This window comes from Dipodomys merriami, unplaced genomic scaffold, assembly GCF_024711535.1.
Source record: "Dipodomys merriami isolate MVZ:Mamm:240054 unplaced genomic scaffold, mDipMer1.0.p SCAF_26, whole genome shotgun sequence".
In the NCBI taxonomy this organism is placed as follows: Eukaryota; Metazoa; Chordata; class Mammalia; order Rodentia; family Heteromyidae; genus Dipodomys; species Dipodomys merriami.
The window spans coordinates 6,357,342-6,367,984 of NW_027204048.1; the positions used below are offsets into that span (position 1 = coordinate 6,357,342).

General features: G+C 51.2%; 1 protein-coding gene across 1 annotated transcript in view; it reads left to right on the top strand.

Moving 5' to 3' along the window:
- The window catches only part of Galnt17 (polypeptide N-acetylgalactosaminyltransferase 17), a 140,907-nt gene that overhangs the window by 11,794 nt on the left and 118,470 nt on the right, over positions 1 to 10,643 (top strand). The gene's annotated exons all lie outside the window — the stretch shown is intronic.

Here is a 10,643-nt window from a genome sequence, read left to right on the forward strand (position 1 = left end):
AGGACCTGGGGGTCAGGTGGGTCCCTGTTTGCAGAAGCAACCATGCTGTGTAGCCTACCTGGGGAAAACCGAGATACCTGACCATTTACTCTACTTATTTGTATTTTGTGCCAGTGTCATGGGGCTTGAACTCAGGGCCTGGGTACTGCCCCTAAGCATTTTTGTTCAAGGCTAGTGCTCTACCACTTGAGCAACAGCACCACTTGCAGCTTTTTGGTGTTTCATTGGAGATAAGAGGTTTACATACTTCTCCGTTTGAGCTGGCTTTGAACCATGGCTCTCAGATCTCAGCCTCCTGATTAGCTGGGATTACAGGCATTTAGCCACTGGCACCCAGCTTCCACTTATGTTTTGATGTGGATTTTTGTGCCAGAAAATTCTTGTTTCATTGATTTCCTTTTTGCTTCCTTTATAAAACGCTGTTCTATAAGAGCTCAGGAATTAGCCCCTGAGCCAGCAAACAAATGCTACCGTGACACGGATTTGGACAGTGTGTAGTTGGGATGCTGCACATAGGCTGGGTTCCAGTGTCAGTGAGGGGTTCAGGGGAGATTGCGTTCCGCAGTTCAACTCTATGCTCTGACCCCAAGAAGAGCCAGCTCTTGCCTGTGAATGGAGAGAAGCTGAGGGAGGCACCATGGTGATGCCTTGAGCCTGGAGCGTGTCGTGGGCCTGGATGAAAGCCTGGGCCTGAGTTGCAGGGGCCTCGGTCCATCACAGATGCCTTGGCTGGAACTCTGCTCTGGGAGAAGGGGATCTGAGATCCTGAAAACACAAGAGGGCTAGTGTCATCCAGGCTACATATGTCCTGCCCAGAGGGCAGAAGTGCTGGGCTTTGTGGGGACAATTTGATGCGGAGGCTGTCCCTGGGGTGAGGATGGTGAGAACACGGGGTGGGTGATGAGGGCCGGAGGCTGTGACCCCGAGCGGGCCTTCCCTGTCTGCCCCCACGAAGGCCCGCCCCATAGGAAAGCCTCCTAAAGTGTTTGCATAGCATGGCCATGGTGGTGGAGTGGGGACCAGACCAGGTTTCCTGTCAAGGGAGCCTGAGATTGCACACCGCTTGAGAAGTGAAGCCAGGACTATCTTTCCACACTCAGATCTATGGGCCTCCAGTGAGCTGCTGCCAAGGGAAGGGTTTCCCTGCATCCTTGTCAGCCCGTGAGGGTGCGGGCCCTTAGCAGCTCCCTGCCTTCCCAAGGGCCCTGCCCTGGCCAGCTCCGGCTCCATCCTCCTGAAATCACAGCCAAAGACCTGGCTGTCCCCAGCCACCCTCAGCGTCCTTAGGTTTAAGGCTGGTCACACTGCTGCCGCCTCAGGACGACCCCTTCTTTATGGTCCTGTTTCTGATCTGTAAAAAGAGAATGAAAGTTGTAACTTCTGCTGGGCAACCATGGCGCATACCTGTCATCATAGCTACTCAAGAGGCTGAGATCTGAGGATCACGCTTTGAAGTCAGCCCAGGCAAGAAAGTCTGTGAGACTGTAATTTCCAGTGAACCACCAGGAAAAATGAAGTTGCGCTGTGGCTCAAGTAGTAGAGTACCAGCCTTGGGCACAAAAGCTCAGGGACAGTGCCAAGCTCCTGAGTGTGTAATGTGTAAACACCCCCTCTCCCCCACATACCCCCTCTGCACTGTCTCTGCACGGTGCAGCTGGAAACTCCATGCACAGATGGTTCTAACTTGGGTGTCTTGGAGATGCTTCTCTACTTCCCTTCAGAGATGCTCTGTTTTGTTCCTCATTGTCCCCTCCCTAAGACTTTGGTCAGAACTGTGGAGTTCCCTTTATCTGCTGGTTTTGGAAGGACCCAGAACATTGGCTAACTTTGGAAGGACCCAGAAGAGCTTGTGAGAGTGGATGTGCTTGTTAGGTCTTGGTGCAGGTGGGAGGTGATTTCCAGGTACCTCTGTCTCCATGTTTGGACAGAAGGACCTCCACCTCTCTCCCCGTGTGCCCCTCCCCCTCCGTGTCCCCGGACAGCCCTGCCACCCAGCTTGCCCTGGCCAAGATCTGTCTGTCCTCACCTCAACGAGTTGACTCAGTGAGCATTTCACTCCACGCAGCCTGCAGAAGTGGCCGACGATTGGAGATCTGAGATGAGGCAGCACGCTCCCTTCAAGTTTTTTCTTGGAAAGGTTTCTCAAATGATGCATTTATTTTTCAAGGGATGACTTTTATATTTTTCAGTTTGCTCTCTTGTTTGGCTCATGTTCAGAACATCGTGTTCTTACTTCTGTGATTTCTAAAGCCTGCTGCCATGCGCAAGCAGCTCAAGTAGCCTAGTGTGAATCAGGATTTATGATCCTGTATCCACCCACCCATCCACCCACTCGTCCATCCATCCACCCTCCATCCACCTGTCTACCCACTCATCTGCCCATCTACTGTCCATCCACTCACCTGTCCACCCACTTGTCCATCTATCTGCCATCCATCCACTATTCATCCATCTACTGTCCACCCACTCATCCATCTACTATCCATCCATCCACCATCCATCCACTCATCCATCATCCATCCATTCATCAACCACCCATCCATCCATGAATTTATCCATCCATCACCTGTTCACCCACTTATCCATCCATCCATCCATCCATCCATCCATCATTCCACCCATCCATCCACACATCCATCTACCCATTCACCATCCATCTATCTACCCACTGACTCATCAACCCATCTATCTATCAGTCTGTTCACCCATCTATCCACCCACCCACCTATCCATCCATCATCTATCCATTCATCCACCCACCCATCAATAAATCCAGCCATCCACCCACCCAGCAATCCATCACCCATCGGCCTGTCAGGCTCCCCAGTAGCAAGGGTAACAGGCGTGCACCACCTCACCAGCTCTTATATCAAGAAAGGATCTTCGAACTTTTCTCCCCTGTTGGTTGCACACTGTGATCCCAACAATCTGAGCCTCCCAAGTGATTTTTCTAATTTAACTATTTTGGGTTTTCTGTTGTTGTATTTGCAGTACTGGGGTCCTTGTGTTAGGCAGTGCCCTGCTGCTGAGCTGCACTGTCAGCCCCGATGTAATAGTTTTCAGAGTATGTAAATCACTGTCTTGATTTGTATTCCCTAATTCCTAGCACTATTAAATGTGAGTTCACAGATTGGCTTAGCAAGGAAGCCCTGCACACGTGTTCATGTGTGTGCTGGAGGTTGCAAGAAGGTTTCCCTTTTTCACAGGTGCTGTTTATGTGTACCTATGTGTTCAGGTGTGTATGCACGTGTGTACACACAGACACATCATGTAGGTGTGCTTGTATGTATCCACACATCTGTGCATGTGTGCATATGCAGTCATGTGTGCACATACATGTGGGAACACATGGTATGTGAGCACACATGTGCAACTGGTAATATGCGGATTGTCCAATGCTGTTGGTTTTCTCTTGGTATTTTTTCTAACTTCATAAAAATTGATCCATTCTCTAAAATTATGTGAAATCGTGCTGCTGAGAACTCACGTATTTATTGACTAAGTGATTGTTTATCCTGCCTTTGGAATTTCTTCTCTTATCATCATTTGAAAGACCTCTCCAGTTGGAAACGCACGGTTTGTTTTAGTGTTTTCTCCTTGAATTGTTATACTCAGTAGTGAGCAAGGAGTTACGCTAATTTTTCTTCATTTTGTTCTTTTGTTTCAATCATAATACATGGAATTATGTTGTGCTTCAGTTTTGTGGCTATTTAGTTCTTTAGAAGTTGGGATTTGTTGGAGGGGGTAACAATGCTCAGTAGGAAGTGTACTCATTACCTTACTCATGTAACTGTAACCCTCTGTATAGTATCTTTACAATAAAAAATAAAAAAAAAAGAAGTTGGGATTTGTGCTCGCACAGCTCTTCTGTCTTTCTGGCCTGTGACACGTGTTGAAGCTGTGACTGGGAAATGTTTGTTCCCACTTATTAGTGTTTGGGGAAGGGGCTCATCCCTCCTTCCCAGAATAGCTTTTCTTTCTTCTGCTTATGTCAGCATTTCCCCCTTTTTTGTATTTAATCTTTCCTCCCTCTCCTTCCTTCCTCCCTCCTTGCCTCTTTTCCTCCCTTCCTTTTTGTTTTGGTGGTACTAGGGTCTGAGTTTGGGCCTTTCACTTGCTAGGTGGGTGCTGTACCACTTGAGCCAGGTTGCCAGCCCTTTTGCATTATATAGGCTGGAGGTATGGTTCAAGTGTTTCACTGTGCTTGTGGGTATGCATGTGTTTATGTGTGTGTCGGCATGTTTGTGTGTGTGTGTGTGTGTGTGTGTGTGTGTGTGTGTGTGTGTGTTTTCTTTATCCTCAGCTACCAGGCACCTGGGCCATGGGCTCCCCTTGGGTCATATAAAGTGCAGATGTGTGGGGCAGGCTGGGCGGTGCCCTGCTGTGTAGAGTGGGACCTGGGTCCCAGCAGTTCTGCTTCGGTCCTTGAAGGAGCCCCATGCAGTGTTCCTCACTGGTTGGTTGAGTGATTAGGGCCGGAGGGTGGGTTGGCTTCTCCCTTTGCTCAGCGCCTCCTGGCTGACAGAGGCGCTGACCCTCCTGTGCCCCACGGCCATCATGTTTCTTCTTTAGAAAAATGTCTATTCACATCCGCTTTGTTTAATGTGGTACTAGGACTTGAACTCAGGGCCTGGGTGCTGTCTCTGAGCTTTTCCATTCAAGGCTTACGCTCTGCCACTTGAGCCACACCTCCACTTCCAGCGTTTTGCTTGTTAGTTAGAGATAAGAGTTTCATGCCTGGGCTGGCTTGGAACTCTGGTCCTCAGATCCTAACCTCCCGAGTAGCCAGGTTACCTGCATGAGCCACCGGTATCTGGCTCACTTTTTGGAATTTTGATGAGGAGAACATTGAATCTGTAGATTACTCTGTGTATTTTGAGAATTTTAACATTACTTCTTCCAGTCCACGCACACAGACCGTTTTCCCACTTTATTTGCATCTTCGTGGATTTATCAGGATTTTAAAATTGGTGGATCCTTTATTTCCTTGATTAAATTATTTGTGGGCATTTTATACTTCTGTATTATTGCAAATGAGATTGCCTTCTTAATTTCTTTTTTGGATGGCTCATTATTAATCTATGGAAACCCCAAGCTGGAATGATACAGAACCAGTATTTCATTAAGTAATATTTAAGTTCTTATTGTTTTACATGAGTAAAGCATTGAGAGAGAGAGAGAGAGAGAGAGAGAGAGAGAGAGAGAGAGAGAGAGAGTGTTGTGTATGTGTGTGTTGTGTGTGTGTGTGCGCGTGTGTGTGTGTGTGTGTGTGTGTGTGTGTGTGTGTGGTATAAGATGCTGGTACTAGGATTTGTACTCAGGGTCTCACATTCTTTCTTGGCTTTCTTGCTCAAGGCTTGAGCCATGCCATCAGCTTGGTTTTTTTTTTTTTTTTTTCCTGGTTTTTTGGAGAAGGGGAAGGGTCTCTTGGATTTCCTTGGACTGGCCTTGAACTGTGATTTTCTAGATCTTAGTCTCCTGAGTAGCTAGGATTACAGGTGTGAGCCACTGGAGCCTGGCTCACAGCTGGTCTTTCATGATGGTAAGTGGTTGGTTGCCTGGTTGGCAAGTGGGTCCGTGTGGCTCTATGGGGCTTCACCTGGCTCCGGCATTCCAGAGCTCAGGATCTTTGGGGTCTTTGTCCTTTCTGTGGCTCACGCATGCCTTGGAAGTAGGAAACATCTGGTGTCACTGGGGTGTGAGGGACCGTGTGACCAGGGCCACATGGCATGTTGGTCACATGGTCAATGGTGGACTGGTGCTCAGCGTGTGGAACAGCCAGTGTGGCAGTGTGGGGTGGGCGTCATGTTTGGTCAAACTGTTAACAGGCTCTTCCTTCTGCACCAGTCACTGGCCCATGGGCTACACAATGCTGTCCATCCATCTTTGGGGATGAACCCCTTCCCTTCCCCCGAGCCTCCACAGGGCCTGGTGTGGGCCAGGTCCCCGCTGATCTGGAAGATTCCAGAGGAATGTGAGCCTGTGCGTCTCCATGGTCATTGTCTACTCTCTCTTGACCAGTACTCGTTTTCCTCCCAATTGAGAGTGTTTGGGTTTGGGGTTTATTGGTGCTGGGGTTTTCATCTTTGTTGGGCCTTCGGCCCCTCGGTTCCCCATCAGTTCCCCATTGACCCCTGCATTCTCTCTAGGCCCCTCCATTCCCCCTTGGCTTGGCTTTCTGGCGGGGATGTTGTGTGCTCTTGTTCTGAATGCGGGAGGCATTTATTTCTGTCTTCTCTATTTCTTGTTTAAATTTACTTTGGATTTTCTGTTTGGTTATTAGATTTTTTGCACCGAGCAGGTTTGACGGCGAGGATTTCTCGGACATTTTCATCTTCTGTGAACATGCTCACACCGCGGCAGGCAGAGGCTCACTTTTGCATCCCCGCTTCTCCGGACTGCTAGGGGCTCATTGTTCTTGTCACTCTGCTGTGAAATGGGGGTGCAGCTGGGCAGTTTCGTCATCTATGTGCCATCCTAGCTTTTCACTGTCTCATATCTCAGGCCTGCCCGCCCAAGTTGATACTCTGCCACCTGGACAGAAATTCTACAGATGGCTGGTTGCCAGGCAAATGGTTTTTATTCCTGAATTTCACTCATCTTTATTATTTGCCAAAGGTACCATTAACTCAGTTTTTTTGGCATGTGTGTCTGCCAGTACTGGGGCTTGAACTTAGGGCCATGAGCTATTGCCTGGTTTTCAGTCAAGGCTGGTGCTCTACCACTGGGGCCTCAGGTCCACTTCCAGCTTTTTTTGCTGGTTAATTGGAAGTAAGAGTCTCCTGGATTTTCCTGCCTTTGTTGGCTTTGAACTACAATCTTCTGATCTCAGCTCCCTGAGGAACTAGGATTACAGGCATGAACCACAGGTGCCTGGTGATAATTGAATTATTTTGTATTTGAGAAACTGTCACCTAATGTTTGCTTTGTGTGCGTGTGTGCATGTGAGTGCTGAGCTTTGAGCTCAGGGCCTCTTGCTTGTTAGGCAGGTGCTGTACCACTTGAATCACGTAGGATTGCATCTTTAAAAAGAATTATGTGTGTGTGTATATGTGTTCAGAATTTGGGCCTTAGCTTACACACTTTTCTGATTTGTTTCTTCTGTGTTGTGTTTCAGTGGTACTGCTGAGCTCGGGGCCTCACGCTTTGGTGAGCAGGTGCCCAGACACCTGAGCTGCGTCCCAGCCCTTTATGCCTTGGTCATTCTCAGTGTCAGGTCTCGCTTGATGCTAGGTTGGTGGAGGGCGTGGTTTAGCGAAGAGCTGGTTTATGGTGGCTCCACCGTGGGGTGAGTAGGGTGTGGCTCCTTGTGGAGGAATGGCTGAGGGTGTGGCTCTGGGGCTGGGGCGTGGTTCCGGCTGGGCGGGGCTAAGGCTCTGTGGTAGGTGTGGCTCCGGGGTGGGGCGTGGCTCCTTGTAGATGAATGGCTCTGTGCTGAGGGCGTGGCTCTGCGGCAGGGGCGTGGCTCCTTGTAGATGAATGGCTCTGCTGAGGGCGTGGCTCTGTGCTGAGGGCGTGGCTCTGCGGCAGGGGCGTGGCTCCTTGTAGATGAATGGCTCTGTGCTGAGGGCGTGGCTCTGTGCTGAGGGCGTGGCTCTGCGGCAGGGGTGTTGTAGATGAATGGCTCTGTGCTGAGGGCGTGGTTCCAGCTGGGCTGGGCTAAGGCTCTGTGGTGGGTGTGGCTCTGGGGCTGGGGCGTGGCTCTGATAGTTGAATGGCTCTGCTGAGGGTGTGTCCCCGCGGAGGGCGTGTCTTCGAGGCGGGCCAGTCTCTGCCGGCGGGGTGGGGCTCCGCGGTTTCTGGTTCACCCCCAGCATGGCAGGAGGACCTCGTGGGACCAGGAAGACCTTAAAGGGCGGTGGTTTGGTTTTCTCCCTTATAGTCCTGATGTGGCATGGATGTGCGTGGCCCCTATACTCCTGTGGGGAGCAGGGTGGCCGTGTGGAGGGCGTGGGACTGGGCTGTTGGGGTCTTGTTCATTCCGCTGTGCTTGGGCCCCTCCGTTCTGCGTGAGCCAAGGACCCCAGAACCTTGCCTGTGGCTGCCCTGTGTGGCCCTCCCCAGGCCCTGGAACCTACACCCATGGACAGATGCCTTAGAAAACACTCGGGTCTGTTCTGTAGTGAGAGACATGGAAATGAAGACCCTATCCCCGTCCGGGGCGTGGCAGCCTGAGAAGCTCAGGCTGGATTCGAACCTGGGAGCTGTGGGTTCCTGTGGGTGGCCCACGTCCGTTTCCATGTGTCCATTCCCACCATGTCTCCTCTGGTGTGGTTTGCTGAGGAGGGCGAGCCTGGGATGGAGAGTGATTGCTGGATGTGTGCTATGGGAAGCGGGAGTGGAGTGGGGAGGGGTACAGAGGGCAGGACGGGACTTGGCTGGGCCTGGTCAGAGCCACAGGCAGGCAGAACACAGGCACACAGAAGCAGGTTGTGAGTGAGAGGCCACACTGTCCCTGGAGATGTTCTCCATGCACTCACCGAAGTCAGCCCTGCCCATCACTGTGTTCTTGGGGTGATGGAGAATGATGGTGTGCACTGCCCCTTGCCCCTCCCAGCCCTGTGGCCTCCGACTATCTCATGTTCTGATTTTGCTCATTATAAATGGGCCCCAAGCTCTCCTACACTGCGGCCCTGATGAGCTCAGAGGAGGCCGGGGCTCGGACAGCCCCTGTAGGTGGTCCTGGACAGCCTGAGGGCAGTTGCAGGACCTGTGATCCCGTGCATGTAAGACTGCCTGCTGGCCTTTCCCCACTGGGAGGGCAGGCTGGCAGCTTTACCCCAGGGCTCCTAACCCACCATGGGGGTGTAGGGCCAGGCTGGGGTTCAAGGCTCTGTCCCCACACCCCAGGCCAAGGTCCCAGGCTCACCAGCCACAGTGGGTGTGCAAGGCAGAATCCAGGCTGGTACCCAGCTGGCCAGGGAGATGCTTGGGGAGCATCAGAGTCAGAGAGCAGCCAGGCACAAGGAGGACTCCATGTAAGCCCTGTGTCTGCACTGCATCTGCCCTGTACCCTCATGGCCTGGGGAATAGCAATGACTTGTATAGAGCACACCTGACTTTTTTGGGCTTGACCAGGTCAGACTCCATGGGACAGGGATGTATCCCAATCCACTGAGATCTGAGCATGGCACCAGCCAACAGCGGGGAGTCCACATTCCTCACAAAGCTGTGCACAGCCCTGAGCTGCTCCTGCTGTTACCTGCCTCCCACCCCGTCCGCATGAACAGCTGTTTATTCCATACATCAGTCATGGGGCACACAGTCACATGCTGGGCCGATTGTTCCTTATACCATGACAGTGATGGTTCCCACCAACTGGGGTTCCTAATCATCGTCCTGTGACCACATGGTAAACAGGCTCCCTAGGTCGTAATCTGAACAACAGCCCCCTCACTACTGCTCCTCCAGGGGCACCTGAGTTCTTGTCATTGAAAACAACCTGGCAGCCAGGCGCTGATGGCTCATACCTGTCATCCCAGCTACTCTGGACATTGAGATCTGAGGATTGCAGTTCGAAACCAGCCGGACAGGAAAGTTCATGAGGCTCTTATCTCCAACGAACTACCCAAAAATCCAGAAATGGAGCTGTGGCTCGCGTGATAGAGTGCTAGCCTTGAGCAAAAGAGCTCAGAAACAGCACCCAGGCCCTGAGTTCAAGCTCCAGAACCAGCACAAACCAAAAACAAAATCAGCGAGGCTGTCGGCTCTCTGGGGCCTGGAGCTCCTGTTGGCACCGTCCAGCTGGCCCAGAGGGGAGGGCCTGGTCAGGTGTCTGGGGGACTTGTGTATGTGCTAGGGCTGAATAGAAATCATGCACAAACTTGGGGACCCCACCCCCGGTGCCCCATTTTTCATGGCAAAATAGTATTCCTCCAACTGCATGGCCTGAAGAAACCCATTGTTCTGCCTTACCACTTCTCCCTGAGGATAAAAGCTGTCATTTCTGATGAATAAAGTAAGGTTCTATTAAAAGTAAGCATTTATTAGTCAGTTTAAGAATTTATTCATTGCAGTATTGAGCGTTTGAGGATCGAGTGTCTTGAGGTCCTTGTCTAGTCTGGATCCGGGCCCTTGTTGGATGTATTGCTGGTAAAGATCGTCTCCCCATCTGCAGGCTCTTTTTCGCTTAGTAGCAGTGTCCTCGGCCACACAGAAGCTGTTCAGCTTGATGCAGTCCCGCTTGTCGGCTCTTTCCTATCTGCTGAGCCCTGGGAATTCTTCTCAGGAAGTTCTCCCTCCTGGGCACTCTTCCCTGTGGTGGTTCCACCTGCTGTCCCACTGTTCCAGCCTCAGGCCTGTGTTGAGGTCTTGGTATTGGCGCAAGGATACATTGGGTATTGGCAGGGATACAGCTCACTTTTCTCCATGTGGACATCCAGTTTTCCCAGCATTGTTGGTTGAAGAGGCCATCTTTCTTCCTTTGTTAAGAATCAGATGGCTGAGGGCATGTGGGTTGATTTCTGGTCTTCAGGTGTAGTTTAATGTCAGCACCAGCTCTCTCTGTTGGTGTAGCATGCTGGTTCCGGCTCTTTTTTTGGCTCAGGATTGCTTTGGCTCTTCAGGGCCTTTGATCCTAGGTGCAGAAGGCACAACACCACCCCGGAATTCTAGAGCAGATTGAATACCTTCAACAAGGTGGC